The following is a 14,566-nucleotide window of genomic DNA, read 5'->3' as shown; positions in this document are numbered from 1 at the left end:
AACTCATGAATTAGTCTGTGAAGACCTAAGAATCCTTTAAGGACAGCCTTGGATATAGTGGAAGAATGCACAAACATAACAGATGTAAAAACTTGGAACTGGCTGTTGTGTTCTCGTGAAATGGGGCAGAGAGGTAATGTAAGAAAAAAAATACAAGTAGGCCAAATAATACCCTGGTACAAGTAGGTTACAGGTCCACTACCTTTCCTTGCTTTGTACCATTCTAAAGTTTGACCTCTGGAGCTATGGTTTATCTAAAGAGTAAACAACCCAAAACCTGAAGTTCTATGTATCAACAATTCAAATTATCTCAACTACTCTTAAAGATTTCTTTGGTGGTGAAATAAATCCCTAAAATTATGTTGTGTATTGCAATTTTCTTCTGCTTTCAGTGGCTGTCTTCTCTGAAGAATTCTCTAGGTAAGATGAATTGTTCCCCTTTATTTCCCAAGCAATTGCAGTAGTACATGCAAATCTCATCCAAGACTTGCAATGAAAAGTAAAGTTTGATGTTCCAGCAGCTGCTTTGTCCCAGCTGGTTAGGGATTGGTTTTGTTCTACAGGAGAGGATAATTGTGGTCAGTATAGTGGCTACATTTGCTTTTTAATGGGGCAAGCATTTGTATATGGGGCTCACCCACATATTAGCCCCTAATGCAGGCACCATGTGTGCACAATGTGTTTGCACAAGGGTCTCACTAGTTGCCAGTAAGAGACGAGACTGAACAGAAGTGTCTGTCACTAAATTTCACAGTAGCAGTTTTTTGAAGGTTCCACCTCTAGAGCAAGTGTGGCTGGGCCAGATTCTGCTTGTGTTTCACTCGTGCTGTCTGAAGGTTTTCCCCTCTGGACCTCCAAATATTTAATTATTTGAGCACATGAAGCAAGGGAGACTGGTCTTGCTCATTTTGTAGGAAGGACATCCTGCAGTGTGATGAGAGATTCCATTTCCCATCTCTGCTCTCAGTCAGGCGTAGATCTAAACCCTGAGCAGCTATGCTTTGTGGGGAGTTCTTTAAAATATCTTAACCAGGTTCTTTTTGTCTCAGTCTATGTAACAAACGTCCACTTAAATTGCTTCTCCTGCAGAGTCAGAAACAGTTTTATCTTCTTTTGTTCCCTGTTCCTCAGGTCCCCAAGGAAAAAAAAAAAAAGAGAATATTGCGAAAACCTGTGGCAGTTACCTCTTCTACTTCATAAAACAGGTACAGGATGAAGTGAAGTTGTAATATCAGAAAAATACTGTTATTAAATAGCTGGGAGTAGAAACTGAGCTTTAATTTTTCAGTCTTGTGCTCAGAATATTTCCATGTTCATTTTCATACTCTGCAATTCCCGGAGCCATAAGAGTTTTGTGCTGAAATAAATTTTTCTTCCTCTTCTTTTCTGTCACACTTGCTCATAAATTTCTCAGTGGATATTCCCTCTTCATCAAATTCAGTGCATAGTTTCTATGACCTCTTCTGTATGCTTTTCATGGTAACTTAAATGTAACATTTTATGAGCAAATCATAAACCCTGAATTTACTGGAGTATAAAATCCTCTTTCTTTCCTAGGTCATCTCTTAGCTCCAATATCATAGGAACAAGGGAAAATACTGTTCTATCAGCTTGGAATGGTACTGATGCAGCATGCATCTGCCCTGGGAAACTTCCACGGAAGAAAATTGATTTCTGGCAGGTCAAGTTGCTAGAATAGTTTATAGCTCCAAGGAACAAACAGCAGCACATGCATATAGGGTGCTGTGATGTGCTTCTTCATGCTCAGCATAAAACTGAGCACAGTTCAAAAAGAAAGTGTTGATCTGAAAGCAAGCAAAAACTCAGTCCTGGTTTGCTACATGCTTGCACTACTGTAAGTGAGGGGAGTGTTTATTTGGATGTCAGCTGGGGTTTCTGCAGTCTTTTGAAAGGTCTGCAGGGTGAACATTACCACCTAGTGGTTGACAATAGTGCAGAGGAGATAAGGATTGCACACTACTTGTAGGCCAGGTATTTGCTTTTAAAGGTCTGCCCACCATATGTGGAAGTTTAAATATCTGAAAACAGAGACCTGTTGGGTTTCTGTTTAGCTTAGTGCCCAAGTACTGCGTCACACTCGGTAAATATCTTCGACGTGAAAACACAGAACAAAGAGAGTGTAAACTTGCAGTTGTGATCAGAAATCCACCTGCCTCAGATTTACTACAGCAACAAAAGTACTGCTGTCCAGCAGATGTGTAGTGCTGCTGAGCAGGCTCTGCACTAAAGGGGGAACAGCCTCAACCAGCGCTCTGCCTGCTGAGAACAGACAACACCTCTGCTGAGGGGCTGGCTGAGCCTCTCTGCTCAGAGAAATACAGGAACACAATTTGTCTCATTTGTCCTTTGCCAAAACCTTGGTTAAAAACAGCAGTTGGTTTTTGACTTATTCAAATTTTAACGTGTGTTTTTCTATAATCTAAAAAAATCAAGCCTTTCAGAAGTTTCATTTCTCTCGTGCTGACAATCCAATTCTGTTACTTGTTTCTGTGCTGTATCGTGTATTGGCTCATCAAAAATGCAAGAAATTGGGTGAGCTTTGAGTGTCTAAAATAGTTTGACTAAGGCTGGTTTGAGTAGGCAGCAGTTCAGAGAGTAAATTGTATACTTTTTCTTCTTTCGGTCTTTGAAGACAAGCATTGCCTATTATAGCTTTGTTCCCTGTTGCTGCCACCAGGTTTTGCCTACATCCCTGGAGAGTCTGAAGTCACTGGGACTTCAGTAAGTAATCTAGTAAAGGCAGCTAGTAAGTGCAGGCAATTCTGTCCAGAGGACCAAGCTAGAAGCTGAAGTGCAAAAGCTTTCTTTTGTCAGAAGTGTGATAAATGTGTCAGAAACTGGGGTAAAAATACCTGTATCCAGCCTTATATCTCCCTGTTTGTGCTTAAACCAAGAAGAGTAATGCTGAGATTGCAATTGAATCAAGGCAGGAAAATGAGGCAAAATATTCATTATGAATACTGAAAACGATTCTACTTATGAATTTATGTATTTCCATGCTTGGTAGTGTAGTCTTCAGAATACATTATTGTCAGCTGGTGGGTTTTATGCTCTCGTGGACCAGTTTTAAATCTATTGCATACTGCAAATGCTCTAAACTGCAAATGAGACTCTTCTGTTCTACAGTAAAATATAACTATTTCCTCTTGAGAACAGCATAGATCTACCCAAACATCTTCAGGTACACGCACAAGGAAAAGTATCTGGAGTTTTGACAAATGACATTCAAAGCATTTGTATTTCTATGGTAAAATGAAACTTAAAGTGACTAGAAACACCCAAGGGAGTTGATAACTATATAAAAGGGGAGGAGGGAATAGCTGTTAAGCAATCATGAAGTTGCTTTATCAGAAGAGCTGATACCACATTGTCTTGTTAGTTCTGGAAAATTTAACTTTCTTAGATCAAATGTGGTGAAAAGGACTTTGAAAATGAAATTCAGCAGCTTGCAAACGAGACTCTGTAGCACATGATGACTGGGGTTGTCTTTCAAGTGTTAATAGCTGTTGAAAATTTCACTTGCAAAGAAAGATTGACTACAAACTCCAGAGATCACTGTTCTTTATGAAACAGGGCAGGTGAACTTGTGTCGTCCTGAGAGCAGCGTCCCAGTGGTGGAGAATAAAATGGGACAAAATCAATAATTGTTTTTTAAGCTAAAATATGTGGTGTTCAAATCACAATTTTCTTCTGTTCCACACACCCTCATGTTGTCCACTTCCCCCACCCTCAAACAGAGAGGACCTGCAAGAGCAGATTGGAAGCTCAAGATACTTTTCCTTCTATATTCGAGTGAGACTGTTTAAAGTCAAAAGGCCAGCAGCATGCTGCTGCAAGCTAATAGTCTTTAGAAAACTTGGGTGTTTTTGGAAAACAATCATTTGTAGAGACAAATACCACAAAAAATAATTATATGGCAGTATATCGATTACTGCACAAAATATGGTCAGGGAGCCTAGAAGCTAATTTTCTATCTATATTGGAGAGAAGGCTGAGAAAAAACTGTTCAAAGAGCAAGTGATTTTAGTCTAAGATTAAATGAAACTCTAAAGAACCCATCATTCACTCAGACATTGACAATATAGTTCTGACTAGCCATTTAATGTAATCCTCTCTTCAAAAAGTAACTGCCAAGGCTTTATTATTTTAACATTTCTCAGAGGCCAAGGAAAGTAGTTCCCGTAACTGCTGAAGGGACAGGTAGAAGCCTGTGAATAAGGAGAGGCTTCTTGAATGTATGAGTCTATAAACTGTTAATCAAAGAAGTCATTTGTTCTTCCTGATGGCAAATTCTTTATATAAATGGCAAGTGCAAACAGCAGCAGCGGCTCCAGAAAAATCCAGTGTTTAAAGAGTTTAAGGTGATGGATGGTCCACTAGTACAAGGCTACCTGCATTGAAATTGGAAATGTGTATTAAGTAATTTCTTAGCATTAGCTGAAAAATTAACTATCGGTGATGGAAAATCATCTTTCTTCAGCAAAGAGAAGAGTGACTGGGAAGGTGACTTTTTATATCTAAGAAAACAATGAAACTGTTTCTGGTATAGCTCTACCCACGTTAAGTTCACCAGAAGGTACTCAGTTTATGGTTTGTTGACTCCCACAGGACTTGGGCACATCCTAAATCTTATGTGGCTACTGGTTGCTGAATTGAATTTCTGCTAGTGACAGACTGTTCATAAAATCATCTTTGTGGTTTCATCTATAATAATTATGATAGTCCACTCCTTTCCACTGTGAGGTCTCAGTGGGATGTAGTGATTAGGGGTTCCCAGTCATGTTATCACAGAACGATTTGAGTTGGAAGAGCATCCAATGTTGAAATCTCTATGGTGTCTAGTCTCACAAAACTTAGGAATTACCAATAATCTTATTAATTGGAATGAATATAGAATATGCCGAGTTAGGAGGGACCCACAGGGATCATGGAGTCCAACCCTTAGCCCTGCACAGGACCATCCCCTAAAGTCACACCATGTGTCTGAGAGTGTTGTCCAAACACTTCCTGAGCTCTGTCAGGCTTGGTGCTGTGACCACTGCCCTGGGGAGTTTGTTCCAGTGCCCAACCACCCCCTGGGTGAAGAACCTTTTTCTTATATCCAACCTAAACCTCCCCTGACAGAGCTTTATGCCACTCCCACAGGTCCTATCACTGGTCACAACAGAGCAGAGATCAGTGCCTGACACTGCTCTTCTCCTCTCGAGGAAGTTGTAACTGCAGTGAGGTCTCCCCTCAGCCTCCTCTTCTCCGGGATGATCACACCAAGTGCCCTCAGCTGCTCCTCACATGGTTTCCCCTCCAGACCCTTCCCCATCCTTGTTGCCCTCCTTTGGACCCTCTCCAATAGCTTAATATCCTTCTTATATTGTGATGCCCCAAACTTCCACAATATTCCAGGTGAGGCCACCCCAGGGCAGAGCAGAGTGGGACAATCTCCTCCCTGGCCCGGCCGGTGATGCTGTCCCTGATGCCCCCCTAGACATGGTTGTCCCTCCTGGCTGCCAGGGCACTGCTGACTCATGGCCAACTGGGCACCCACCAGCACCTCCAGGGCCCTTTCCCAGCTCTGCTTTCCAGCATCTCATTCCCCAGTCTGTCCATACATCTGTGGTTTCCCCAACACAGGTGCAGAATCCAGCACTTTCCCTTGTTGAACTTGCCGTGGTTGGTGACTCCCCAGTCCTCTGATTTGACTGACTTGCTCAGTATCCCCTCCAGCCTTTTGTCATTAAAAAAAAAAAAAAGGTATATTGGCAGGAAATGTTTATTAGATTGTTGCTTTCCTTCTGTAATACCTTTATGGTCTTGTATTTTAAACAGATTATATGAGTGAATAGTTAAATATTTTCCTTTATGTTTTTTTCCACAAATTTCTTACAGACCAGTGCTATTAAATTCTCTTACTCTGTTAACAAACAGTCCCTTTTTTGCAACAACTGATTCACTGATTCTTGTGACTAATGTGATTACCCTGTTCATCATCAAACTTTGGTGGCTTCACTAATCTAGAAGTTAGTTGTTACCAAGCATTACGGAGGGCAAAGATTTGATTTATTTGCATCTGCTCAACATGCAAGAACCTAATCTTCGTACCTGTGTTTTCTTGAAGTCAAATCAGATTTCATCTATGCAAATACACACACATATTGCATTCATGCACATATACTTTTCACTGAAAAGTAGTATGATGCAGGCATGGAAATAGGAAGTATATGAATACTGCAGAGTTAAAAAGATCAGTAAGCTAAACTTTGTCTTCATTACTTACTTGAATGTCTTTTTCTGAACCGAAATTTTCAGTGCAAGGCTGTTTGCTTCTTTTGTGAAACTGAAGTCAGTTTTGCAAATGAAAGGAAAAGCATGACAGATTATTATTTTAGGATGCAAAATTATACTTATGGTGCCATTTGGTTGAAATTCTTTGCAAAAATGTTTATGCTTTTTGGGAGCCTTTTATAATTTATGGCTGAAGGCTGCTGTATTTTATAACGGGACTCTGAGGAAATGCATTAAACAAACAGTTCTGATGGTTGCTCCAGTATTCATTGATGCAACAGAAGTACTGTTGTTGTCAGTGATGTGACTAAAAACTGAGGCAGGTGCATGTCTTATGGCTGATTAACATCCTCTGGTCTTGGTTAAGTAACTCCACGAATGCCATTAGATAGTATCTGCTGGAGGGTGAAGCAAGCAGAATCTAGCTGCTATTGATCTGTGGATCTGTACCTTGGACTTTTGCCAGTTATATTTAATTGAAAGGAAGGCCAAGATAAAATTATAGCCTTTTGAATGCCAATGTGTGCTTGCAGCTTTGTTAACCCACTTGTTTTGAATCTCAATGGAGATTTCTTGCGTAACACACTATTGTGAAATAAACGATGCACAAGATGCATTTTATGAAACTAAATAAGGGATAACAAATTAGGCTATATTAATGGTCATATATGACTTAGCTATCTGAAGTTCCAAAACGAAAAAGCAATGTATCTGAGAAAGTTCTTTGCCAGGAAGAGCATTAATAGAAAGGTTGCAGATGAAACAGAAAAACTTATCTGCATAGTTTATGTTCTTGAACACTCAAAACAGAACATGATAATTGAATATTAAGCCAAATCCTGACCATCTTTTTTTGGGGGAGAATTTGTCTTGAACAACTGGCAGCTTTGGTACCAAGAAGCCTGTCATGGGATAGATCCTTTATGGTATATTACCTGAATATCAGCTCATTACTAGTCTCTTGAAGGACAATCTCAGCTATTCCATTCCTTTACTTAATAATAAGGCCACCAGATGGCCCTAGCTGAAATTATTAGTGTGGCATAAATACATAAAGAGAAGGGAAGAGAGGAGGGAATGCAGAGAATGGAGCATTCTTCCTCCTATTAATTTTTAGGCCTATTTCAGTTCTTGAGGACAGGGAGTGTCAGATCCATTTGATTTTAAAGGGACAGATAAATGCTATCTTACAGATTTAGTGTAGCCATTGAACAAGTCTGACACCTGATATGAATCCCAGCCTTTGGCATTAGAGGAGCCAATCTAGCTTTGTAAAAATGGTATTTCCTTGTATATCACACGGCCTGGAAGAGCATCTCCCTGGTACCAACCCAGAGTATTGGCACAAAGGCACAACATACAGCTGTGCTTGTGAAGATGGGTTTTCTTGTCCGAATTTCTTGTTTAATTAAAAGGTAAACTAGATATGTACCATATCTGCTGTTATTTTTAACTACACCAAGTAGAGAACACTGAAGGCCTTTGAAGAGATTGGTTAAGAGTCTTTGCATATAAAAACGTAAATTTTATGGATAAATATTTTGATATTAGCAAAACTGAAATTACTTATATATAGCATTTTCAGTCAATCATCATTATTTATGTTAACACATAAACAAAAAAGCCTTCAGCCTTTGAGACTTTAAGCTGCTTCTCAAAATTTGAGTTGTAAAATAAAGAAAAAAAGTAGATGTGGAAGATAAAATAAATGATAGCATTTTTGTAAAACCTACAATCTTTGATCTGTGCTGTTACAAACTCCAGTAAAGTTTTTTGTCATGTATATGGGAAGTCTAGAAATTAGTTTGCATGAAAGCAAGCAGAACCTGACCAGTGCTAAAGAAAACAAATATGTAGGCCTGGGGCAGATGGAAAATCTACCTTTAAGTACGTGCAGTAGATTTTGTTTCTAATGATCTTTATAATGAGATCCTTCCATGAATCCTCAAAAATATTGGCAATTAGTCGTGTTGCACAGAGATGTGCAGTTGGTTCATGTCCTAATTGCAGCCCATACATTAAAGAAATATTGCAGAGTAAGTTGCTTAGTTATGCTGTACAGTAATTGCAGCACACTGGATAATTTGGATGAACTTAAGGTCTCGGAGAACAATGTATTTAGCAATTTAAAGCCAGTTTGACTCTATTTAAGTCTATGACAGTGAGAGAACCCTTGAAGAAGTGAATGTACAATGTGTAGAATAATTGCTTAATGGAGAATGTAGTGTGCTTGATAGAGACTTCTATTGATTAGTGGGGAGGAAAACTGCACTTTTATGAAACTCGTGTGCTAAATGAGCACAATGAGATCTCTCGTTTCTTGTTCACCGTAATGGGCACCTCTTCCCCACACACCTGTCCTTGCCCTCTGAAAGTGTGTAAAATGGTCTAAATGTCTAATAGGGATATGCAGCATTGCAGGTGGGACTGAGAAGAGACCAGACTAACTGACTGGATATGCATTTTTCATTTTTAGAGGAATGGTTGACAATAATGAATATCTAGAAACAGAACACTAAGTTGTTCAGATTATCAACGAATAGACCCCAAAAAAGGAGGAGAGAGAGGGGCTGAAAATTTGTTAAGAAGAAAAAGTGTTTTCCCATACATTTTATGAACTTCATTAATATGCTTGTTTACTATTTCCCCCCTCCCCACAGGGATCTTTTCTTAAACACTGTTCACACTAAAGTGCATTTATTTAATGAAGGCTACTCCTATCTGAAAAACAGCTCAGTGACTTCTTTATCACAGCCTGTTTCAATCTCTGTTTGGAAACTTCCCCTGAAATTTACTGGTTACAAATTTACTGTCCCCAGATCACGGACAAAGCAGTTCCACCTCTCTGAAGGAGATGAAGTACTGCTGCTCTCTCATCTTAGAGAAAAGAGCCTAAAACAGAAAAAGATTTACATAAAAAGCGTACATCAAAATTTGAGTGCCTGATGAAGATGACTTTTGATGTGATACTATTGCTAAATAACATGTTTTATGTTCACGTGGTAGCTATTACTGATTTCAACGCCCTGGGAAAAAAAAGGCTCTCAAACAGGCCTGGTACTACCACCATAACCTTCCAGTTCTTGTGGTCTGCTGCTGTGTCAGAATCTTAATTTTAACTCTTAGCTCTCTACCTCTTCTCCACAAAAGGCTCAGGAAGCACTACATAACTCAGTGTAGGCATTTACACCGGGGCCAATCCCATCTGAACTAGCACTGATGTCCTTTGGGCAGTCAAATGAAATAAATGACTGGGATGCAACTGATCTCTCACAGATGGCGTCTCAAATATAACAAGGGAATTGCATTCTAGCAGCTCCCTCTGAAAGAGGGGTGAGTTAATCCACAGATGGACATCTAAAACCAGGTGAAATTAATCCCACATTCTGTGTCTGGCCCAGCTGGCTCCTCACTCGTCCACCTGTGCCGTGCTTGGTCTCCTCGGCCAGCCAGAACTGGCTTTGGCACCAACACGGCCTACGTTCTTTTTCTCTGTCTGTCTGCTTTGCCATCCACATCTTGCCTTTTATTGACGAGAGGCATCCTCTTTCCCCGTGCCTTGTGGGGGTCCAGAAGTGGCAGACTAGTGTTCCTGAGTGTTCCTGCACCTTTGTGTTCCTGCACCTCTTTCCAAGTCTGTGAGGGTTGCAGAGAGAATCCTGCCCACCCCTTGCAGCGCTGCTCACTGCACTGCAGGACAGCAGTGGGTGTGAAAACATCACCCTTCAGCTTCCCCAGAGAGCTGGAGCTTGTCTAATGCTGCTGATGGCTTCTGAAAATGGGTTGCTTTTTTTCATGTTGTCTACTGACTGTATATGACCTCGAAGTTTTGAAAGTCATTTAACTTGCCAAATTCGAACAGATAAAATTATGTGTTTTCAACATCACGGGCACACTCTTTCTGCTACCCATCCTTCAGCTGGCTTTAAAGTAGACATGAGAGGTTTTCAAATTAGAGAATGTTTTATCCTTCCTAAAAGAATTGGAACCCTTTTCTTCTGGTTTTTCTTTCTGAAATGGCTGACTCCTTTAAAAAATAACCCCTGCCTCTCCCAAGGGGAGGAAAACAAAAGTACTTGCCCCAAAAAATTCAACTTTGGGAAGTAGTATGATACAGACAGCACTAGCCTCAATGATTTGATCCGTTAGATATAAAAGAAAGAGAAGAAACAGCCTGACAAAATCCTATGATAAAAACAGGTAAGATCTCTCTATATTTGAATTTTTTGTGTGTGTGTGTTTACGTTTATAAATGTTGTAGTTCAAGGCTGAAACTTTTTCAGCTAATGGTCTTATCAGTAGAGAATCGCGGGCTTTAGGTAGCACAAAGCTGCCCATTAATTTAGGATTATGCTCATCAAATAGTTTTAATTAGGAAAGAAGTTTTCACCAGAAGAACAAACTTAATGACATAATAAAGGAGAGTGAGGAATACTGAAGTTCAGTGCCCTCTTCTATAAGCAGGTTTGAACTACTGTTTTCCAACTCCAATGAAAACTCCCTAATCTCTTTTATATCAGATACTCTGGTATCAGTTGTTCTGACACTTCTAATTCAAACCACTTCACTTTCTCCAAATTTAGCATCCTTTTCTATTCAGCATGAGCATTGAGGATGAAGAAGAAGCTGCTGCTGCTGCCTTATTGCTTTATTTCTTGGCTTCATTTTGTTCCAGGTGGCTGAAGATGAAATGCTTTGATTCAAGTCAGGCAAAAATACATATTAAGGAGAATACCCTTTCATTTGAAACAGTCTGTACTATTAAGTGATATTAAGACAGTGGAAGTGCATCTTCCATTAATTTTTTAGAAGGTTTTAATGATAGATGTTCTCCTGCAAACATGGATGCTGGGAAGTTCCCTTTTGTCTTAAGAATATTATTTATTATATTCCTGAATAGGCATGCATATCTCTAAGTAAGTTGAACTGTGAAAAATGTCTAATTATCACCTTTGGATGGTAGCAATTAATCTTTGTGCAATCTTCTGCTAATAAGATGTATTTGCAAAATAATTATCTGTACTAAAAACTTTGTTAAATCTTTTAATTCCAACCTCCCCCTACAAATTTCTATTTGCATTGAAATTGTGGAACACAATTTATTCCAAAAAATTTAATCAATTCTTCTGTTTAATGAGAAGCTAAAATATAGCCCAGAGGAATCTTCTGTTTTTCTTGTGCCAACTTTTTCTAGTTCCTTTTTTTGTGATTTATTTGCCAGGATTAGAATAATGTTTGGTTTTGTCATGCATGTGGTTGTTCACTATTCCAGAGGATAAAAACAAGAATATCCTTTTCCAAAGAGCAGAATGCTTTTAATTGCTTCAATGGGGCGTTTGGACAAATGTATCCATTTGGGAATGGTGGTTTTTTAACACTAATTTCAAAGGGTAGGTGTTCCAAGGTCCTACATAATCACTTGGAAAGTGGGACTTACCCTTTGCCACTTACCATTAGCCTTGTATACAAATACATTAATAGGTATGATTTTATTTAGTCAACAATGTATGCCAACAATTCTATAGTAATCCTGGCAGATTCAGAAACTTATTACACACAATTAGTGACTGTGGAGTGTGATATACCTACCTTATACACTATTCTTCTGCAGGTCAAGAATAAAGAATTAATTTGCAATTATTTATCTTCTTTAGGGACGCTCTTTTTAAATTACGTACTGCTGCATGTATTTGTATTGTTCAGTTGTCATGCCTGTGGGACAAAAGACAATTTGCTTGTAGAGAAGCAAAGAAGAGAAAAAAAAAAACAATGAAAAATACTTCATCAACCCTTCAAGATAAGGAAGTTCCCCGTGGATCGCATATCGAAGGTTGTGGGAGAGTAGGTGGAACAGCTTCTAACAAACTGTTAATTCAGCCAGGAATTAAGTTGTAGAAGTATGGAGTGAGACAAGGATCCTTAAAGCCTGACCAGAAAGCCTTCCACCATGGCCACATGCCTGGCAAATAGTAGCTCTCTGGGTCAATTCTGCAGACCTCAAATCTTTAAATCAGAGATGAGCTCTGTCCCTGGGCACCAGGAGGCACTTCCTAGGGTCCACTGGAAAATGCCTCAGCTGCCCCTACAAATTTTGAGGTAAACATTTTTATTACTCTGTCATATAACAGGAGCATAAGGTATGAATCTTTTTTCTTGCAGCCTCTGTCACCTCTGGCTTCAAGAGCACAGCATGCTGCTTACAAGTCTTGACTCCTAATAATGACCGTACTTTCACTTCTAATGCTGGAAAATTATCATGCAGTAATTTTGTTATGATAACACCTCTTTATCACATGGTAGGAAACCAATTTACAGTAAGGAAAGTTATCTTGACTTGTTTCTTTAAATTTTTGCATAGACGAATAAGTTGTTTTGGACTGTCATTGATCACTGATTGCTTGTGAGAATTCTCTTAGCTTAGCAATAGAGTAAGAGAAAATTTCAGTTGCCTTTTTTTAAGCAGACCATTTATTTATTTATTTATTTATTTTAATCTGAAAATGTCAGCACGGTGGAAGAAAATATATGAATTTAATGTTTTGATGTAAACTGTTTGGAAAAGCTTTTCAAGACCAGAGCATGCACACATGTGAGACACTTTTCCTGTGAAAATCACCAGATAGTTATAACTGTAGTATTTGCTACAGTGTGCTTTTGAGGCTGGTCTAGGAAGCAAGGCTGGAGACTCCTACAATGGTACTAAAGTGGGGACTAATGGCCTCTGTCAGAGCTAAAATGGGCTTTTGGGTCTATGGGCTGGGGCAGGACAGTAAGGCCTGGCAGTGCCCTCAGGGGCTTTATGCTGGATTTCTCTACCTTAGAGAAGAAAGGATTCAGAGAGTTTGTAATTGCTGTCCTCAGGTATCTGAAGGGTATCAGAGAAATGGTGTTGTCAGGCTCCCCTTGGCAGTGCACAGTGAGAGGGCAGGAAGAGCAACAATCATAAGCTGTGAAAAGGCAAATTCCAGTGGAAAATAAGAACAGAATTTGGGGATGGGTAGGGAAGGGGGAGGCATAGTCACTGTGAAAGAAGTTTAATACTGCAGCAGATGCCCAGGGAGGCTGTTGAACTTCCATTCCTGGAGGTATTGAAAACTCAGCTAGATGAAGCTCTCAGCAACTTGATTTGACTCTGAAGCTTGTCTTGTTTTGAGCAGAAGGTGGAACTGGATGATATCCAGAGACCTTTCCACCATAGTCATCTGTGGTTCTGAAAGAGGGTAACTCTTATCTCAAATACCTGGACATGTGGTTGAGTGTCCTGATATGGAGGCAGAGGGTTTATAAACCAACATGTTCTTTCTTTGAAAGTTTAAGGGGAAAAAGAAAAGACAGAATGGTTAAAGGTCTCTCTTTGTTCTCATGTGAAGTAAAAGCGTGCTTGAAACCAGACACAGATTGAGAAAACTGTTTCTTACTGTACTATAGCAGCAAAAGAAACTACTGAAATCTCAGCTTGCTACTCTCCACCAAAAGCAAGCAGACTTCTGCCTTACCCTTTCAGTGATTGGTGCCATTCAGAATAGCCACACGAACAAAGGAATTGCTTAGATCTTCAGTTTTAACTCATTTTTCAAAGTCCCTATTCAGCCATCATCTTCAGTACTGGTTATTCTATTTCTTCCCAAATCCCTTAGCAAAACCGAAAAGAAAATAATCCTCCCCAGTATGGCTCATTGCCACCTGCCGTTATCCCTGGGACTAATAGCATTTGTGATAACTGCAATAAATTGGACCATTTCACGTTACCATGGCAGCCAAGTTGAAAGTAGCAATTTTTTTCCCCAGGTTGGCTGCAGATACCGTTGCAGGTAGAAGATAGAAACTAATATTGATTAATAATTTTCATCTGTGTTATACCAAAATACTTCTTTCTAAATTTCTCATTCTCTGTGATAACTACCTAGGGTGTAGGAGTATCTCATTAAAGAATAACTGGAGATAGAAGAACTTCCTGTTTGAATGTATCAGTGATTAAATGAATTTGACATTTTGTCTTGAATGAAGGTGAATTTAAAGTACTACTGTGAAGAACTCTTATAAAACATATAATTGGAGATTGCCTAAGAAAGCTTCATTATATTGTTCTTTAAAAAAAAATCAGGTTAAGTTCTAAATTAAAGCAAAACAAAAAGAAAAAAATCAACCAAAAGACAGAATTTGTAATTAAAAGACATCTGCCTTTTCTTTATAGGCAGAAAAAACCTGAAAAGTCTTAAAATAAATCTCATATGATCTTGTACAAACGATTATAATCTGCCTGTTC

Source organism: Lepidothrix coronata, unplaced genomic scaffold, assembly GCF_001604755.1.
Source record: "Lepidothrix coronata isolate B3197 unplaced genomic scaffold, Lepidothrix_coronata-1.0 Scaffold183, whole genome shotgun sequence".
In the NCBI taxonomy this organism is placed as follows: domain Eukaryota; kingdom Metazoa; phylum Chordata; class Aves; order Passeriformes; family Pipridae; genus Lepidothrix; species Lepidothrix coronata.
Note: the sequence above shows the minus strand (reverse complement) of the source record.